Here is a 6,000-nt window from a genome sequence, read left to right on the forward strand (position 1 = left end):
AGAGAGGAAACATCTCCACATCTAATGTCAAGAACCCTCAGGATCCTATGTTTCAGTGGAAACCTCTCTGTTCCAAATTTCACATGATACAAGCCTGACCTGTCCAACATGCCCTTGCCCATTCCAGGTATTGGTCTTGGAAAACTTCTCCGAACTGTTCCCTGTGAGTTAACAGCTTTCCAATGCATTAATATCCTTCCCTTAGTAAAGTGATGAGTACTGTCCATAATATACCAGATGTGGACCTTGTGTAACTAAAGATTCATCTCCCTGTATTTGTATTCAATAACCTGCCAGTAAATACAAACGTTTGTATTAACATTTTATCTTCCTGATTATTTCTCTATTAGCTTTTTGCAGATCATGCAGACACTCATCAAATCCCACTGCATCTTAGCTGTTCAATCTTGTGCCATTTCAATCATATTTTAAAATTTTATTTTCCCACAAATATGAACCATCTCATATTTTCCCCACGTTTCCACATCTTTGCCCACTCACTTAACATTAGATAGTTCTGTCGGCTTTTTCCCCAGTTTTACCTTCGTGTCATCAGCAACTTCAACCATTTCATTTGGTGTTTTCATCAAGTTATTTAGATACTAAATAGTAAAAGAAGTTAATATTCCAGCAATGATTGTGTGACACTCATCCTATCATTAAACATAGAAGCAGAATTAGGCCGTTCGGCCCATTAAGTATGTCTTGCCAAATCGAAAGAGACCTATCTGATCTCTTTTGCATTATTTTAGTGCTCAAATATGAACTTAAGAGTGTGCAGAAAGCAATGATTATGCAATGAGTTCAAAGGTTCATTTAATATCAGAGAATGTATGCAGTATACAAGCTGAAACCCGTACTCTTCACAGACACCCACGAGAAAAGAGACCCCATAGAATGAATGATAGAAACATCGAAGCCTCCCTCCCCCCACCCTCTGCACAAGCAGCAGCAGAAGCATCAAACCAACCCCCCCCCCACAGCTCCAGTTAAGTCTATTTTTTTTAAGTGATCACTTTTAAATCATTATTATGAAATTGACCTAACATTAATGTACTATGTCCAATCTTGTTGAACTTTGTGTTCTCTGTCTCAAATGTAATTAGGTTCTGGTCAAATTAGGTTCTCTTTATGGGCAAATCAACTTGATTTCAGCAGCGGCACTCAAGATAGGAAAAGCTTGTTTAGTGAATTTTACAGTTAATGTATCGATGCTCACTGTAATTACTGATCTCTAGTATGTTTTTTTTTCCTATCTATCATGCTTCTTGTGGTGCATTTTAATTACAAATAATGTATTTAGTTCTTTGTTTTTGCTGTAATGCACATTGGAAAAAGTGAGCAAAGCTCTGGTCACAGCCACGTTTTTCTCTGTTGCAGGACTGCTTTTGGTTAGCTCGTGCAGATTTATGAAGGATTTATGTTAAAAATTATTGAAATGCAAATAATGTTTCATGATGAGGTGTTGGGTAAATATCATTCAAAAACTATTCTGAAATTTTAAAGGATTCAACAAAGATTTTATCTGAAATATTGTGTGCAGGTCTGGCTTCCCTTACCCAAGGAAGCAAATCCATATTCTCGTTTTATCTGATGGTTACCGGATATGATTAATGATGCACCAATGTGTTTTTAACATCCTGGCTTTGACATTCCTCAGTGATGGAGGCTTGAATCAAGTGTTTATTTGAAATGCTTAGTTTATTCCATTCAGTTCATCCATACAACTCCAGATGGCACCACTGCAGCGTAGCAGTTAGCGCAGTGGTATTACAGTTCTTAGCAATGGAGTTCAGAATTCATTCCCGATATCATCTATATGTCCTTCCCCTGGAATATATGTTTTTTTTTCTGGGAGCTCCCACAGTTCAAAGATGTACCAGTCGGTAGGTTAATTGGTCATTGTAAAATGTCCCATGATTAGGCTAGGGTTGAATTGGGGTTTTCTGGGGTGGTGCGGCTTGAAGGGCCAGAGGAGGCAACTCCACGCTGTATCCCTAAAAAAAAAAAAATGAATAAATAGACATGTTTTCACCACTCTAGATTTTCGTACATTTCCACCAGAATAGGGATCGGGACTCAGTTTGACTGTTGGTGCAGCACAGTAGCACAACAGTTTAACACTACTATAGCGCCAGCAACCTGTGTTTAATTCCCACCACTGTCTTTACAGAGTTTGTACGTTCTCCCCATGGGTTTCCTCCATGTGCTCCGGTTTCCTCCCACAGTCCAAAAACATGGATTAGTAGGTTAATTTGTTACACGGGTGTAATTGGCCTGTGATGTATCTTCAATTAAATAAAGCAAAAGCACAGCTGAGATTCTGATAGGGAGGTTGTCATTGTCAAATAATGTGTAAACTATAGTTTTCATGTCTGTAAGGTGTTTTTGTAGCAGAATATTTACCAGATCAAGAAAAGAGGCATTTGTTGTTAGTTTCAGTGTCATAGTTACAGTGCACTTTGTTCAATTTAATTCTGCATCTTAAACTTTTATGTATGAGCTCCCAGTCAGGCTGGGAATGCTGTATTTTTCACTGGGTAGACCAGGGAGGGGGCTGAAGTTCACAGTGATGTTCAGATTCATTCCTACAAGTTTCTGATTCAGGTGAACTCCTGATTTGATTCTTTTCATGGGTCTGTTTAATGTTGCTGTTTAGCCTTCTATCCATGATGAGACTTAAATATTTTGGAATAAGATTATCAAGCATTGGGCTGCCATGTTGAGGATGCTGTTTGCTGTATGAATTCTTAGATAGAAAATACCTGTTTCAGAAGGATTTGATCGGCATCTCCAGACAAAAAAAATACTTCCCTTGTACTCAAACACAAGAAAGTCTGCAAGTGCTGGAAATCCAATGCAACACACACAAATAACACACATCGAAGTGGCTGGTGAATGCAGCAGGCCAGGCAGTATCTCCTAGTCCTGATGAAGGGTCTCGGCCCGAAACGTCGACTGTACCTCTTCCTAGAGATGCTGCCTGGCCTGCTGCGTTCACCAGCAACTTTGATGTGTGTTGCTTGAATTTCCAGCATCTGCAGATTTCCTCATGTTTGCAACACACACAAATGCTGGAGAAAATCATCAGGGCAGGCAGCATCCATGGAAAAGAGTAAACAGTCAATATTTCAGGCCAAGACCCTTCATCAGGACTGGAAAGAAAGAAGTCAGAGAATCTTCTTACTCTGACTCGCTTTCTTTCCAGTCCTAATGAAGTGTCTCAGCCTGAAATGTCAACTATTTATTCTTTTCCATAGATGCTGCCTGGCCTGCTAAGTTCCTCCAGCATTTTGTGTGTGTTGCTTCCCTTGTACTCAGTGAGCTGTTGGAGCATTTATCAATGAATGGTATAATTATTATTTATGTAATTGTTAACTAATTATGGGGTTGATATTGAGACTTGAAGCAGTTAATTTATCAAAACTCCATTGTTATTATGTTTGCCAATGTCTACCCTTGATGTGCGGCCAGCAAAATTTTATGCTGTTAAATGTATTTATTAACAGACTATGGCACCAGGCATCACAACAGGATATGGAGGCTGCAGGATCTACTCGCAAACAGTTTAAAGCAGTGGTCTGTATCTGCTTCTGAGAACTTCTTGTGATTAATTTCATTCAGAATGCACCAACAGTTAATGGATCTCTGCTCCCAAGAGTGGTGTTGATGGCTTATTGGATCCATCAGCAAATTTCAAGGCCTCAAAGTAATCAAAGTAATTTGATCCATTATTGTACTCAAATCCAAGCTCCAACCTCTATCTTAAGAAAAGTAATTAATTTTATAAAACATATGCAATGCAGTTGTTACTTTTAAATTGATATGTTTTAATGCATATTTTTAAGATCACTGTACCCTCTGCACTGGTTAGTTCAAAGTTGAATCTCAAAGTTAAAAACAGCAAGAAGCATATAGAACATAAAAATTTCAACGTAATGATTTAACTCACATTAAGTGTTGCTAAAGACTTCTTCCCCCTTTATTTAAAAAAAGTGCTGAAATTGGAAAAACTTTTTTTTTCAAATTGCTCCTAATACAGGAATGAAGCCTTTGAATACGGGAAAAGGCTTAACGTCATTGTGTTATTTAAGTAAGGAAAGATGATCACTTCAGCCCTAACAGTTAAGTATTTTATTTATTATAAATAAGACTATTCAGCCCATTGTGTCTATGCCAGCTTCCAGAAGAACAACCCCATTTGTTTCCCTCTCCCTTTTTAATTCTCCTGTAAGCAACACATTCTCTCTCACACATCCATCAAATGTCTTTTGATTCTCCTTGCCTTTTCAGCAGCCAATTAATTAATCAATTGTAGTCAAATAAAATAATGATTACTCATAGTCATAGTGTACCAGAACTCAGATAAACACCGGAATAAATGTGAATATTGGTCACCTCAGACTAAGTGATATTAATGAATATATTAGAATGGTATATATGGATTTCCAGTAGGAATTAGATAAAGATTTTTCACAAAATATGCTCAAAAATGGGAATACATGAAATTGGACATGTCTTGTTTCATAAGGTGATTGAGTGATAGGTGATAAGAAAATCAAGGTGGGGTAGAAGGATTGTTAACTGAACCTTGTAGACTCAGATGAACTACTGAATTCCCATTTGGGCACTGAACCACAGGAAATGACACTGGAAGGGTAAGCATCCTGTTGGATTTTTTTTTCACCAATTAACCTTAAATAACCGATGCAAATGATTCAACTTTGAACCAGATTGGTGAAAGCAAATGTATTTTTATCCAAGCCAAATAACATGTCATGGCTTGGGCAGAAGCCAACAGAGCTTTAATGCAAGATAGTTTACAGCTTTACCCAGGACATCATGTCATCTCCACGAGTACCCCTCCAACCTTGTTCTTGACACTTAGACCACATGATGTGTATGCCCCTGACATTTACTCAGACCAATCAGTGTACCACACATGGTTCTTCTGACAATCTGTTCCTTGTCTACTGGGCTGCAGCTGCTCATCTTTGCTAAGCTTCCTAACTGAATAACTGCAACCAAGGATAGTGTGCCTCATAAGTAGCTTTATTCAGATACAACTCTACATCTCCTCAGTTGATTTCATAAATAACTCCCCTCAAACATGTATTTCATATGTAATTCTGTGACTTCTTCCCATAAACATCCTTTTGCACGAAAATCCTTTCTGTTCTCAGTCCTTGGAGCTCTGTATTTCCCATGTGGAGTGCATGAAGCAGTGTTTGGATCATTTGAAAGCTTTGCAGGGTTTCATTCTGAATTCTAGAATTACAAATGAGACTAAATGACTCCCAATCCCAGTTAGCAAGGATCTGTTGAGTAAGTCAGTAGCATCTCACCTGCTCAGCATTCTCAGTTATCATTGCACAAAGCAGCATTGCAAAAATAGACTTTGCTGCACAAGATACCTTGGCTAAGCGTTTCCTACGGTAAGTAGGCAAAACCATGTGATGGAGATATGGCTGTTTCCTGCCATGTCTGGTAGAAATTTCAATAATCACCTTGCCATTAGCAGACAGCTAGGTACCAATTATTAAACTTTATCTCAACAAAGAAAGTTTTTTTTAAATTGCCTCAAGTAGATACCAGTCTGTCTTATACCGGTTTTATACTTATTACTTGGGATGTGGACATTGCTGACAAGGCAAGTATTTATTATCAATCCCTAAGTAATAGAGATGTACGTCGTTGCTCTGCTGTATTCTTCTGTTGAAGGTACTGGTGCAAACCAGTTGAGTCATGAGTTCTCCCAAATATTATTAGAAGAATCATAGAAAAGTGCAACACAGAAACAGGCCCTTCAGCCCATCTAGAGCATGCTAAACCATTTAAACTGCTTACTCCCTGTACTCAGACCATAGCCCTCCATACCCCTACCATCCATGAACTGTACCTATTTGAACTTTTCTTATTCATTGAAATCGAGTTTGCATGCACCACTTGCACTGGCAGCTTGAACTTCAGAATGATAAAAGGCTGGATGGATTTTGTCAT

Source organism: Mobula birostris, chromosome 6 (genome assembly GCF_030028105.1).
Source record: "Mobula birostris isolate sMobBir1 chromosome 6, sMobBir1.hap1, whole genome shotgun sequence".
NCBI lineage: Eukaryota > Metazoa > Chordata > Chondrichthyes > Myliobatiformes > Myliobatidae > Mobula > Mobula birostris.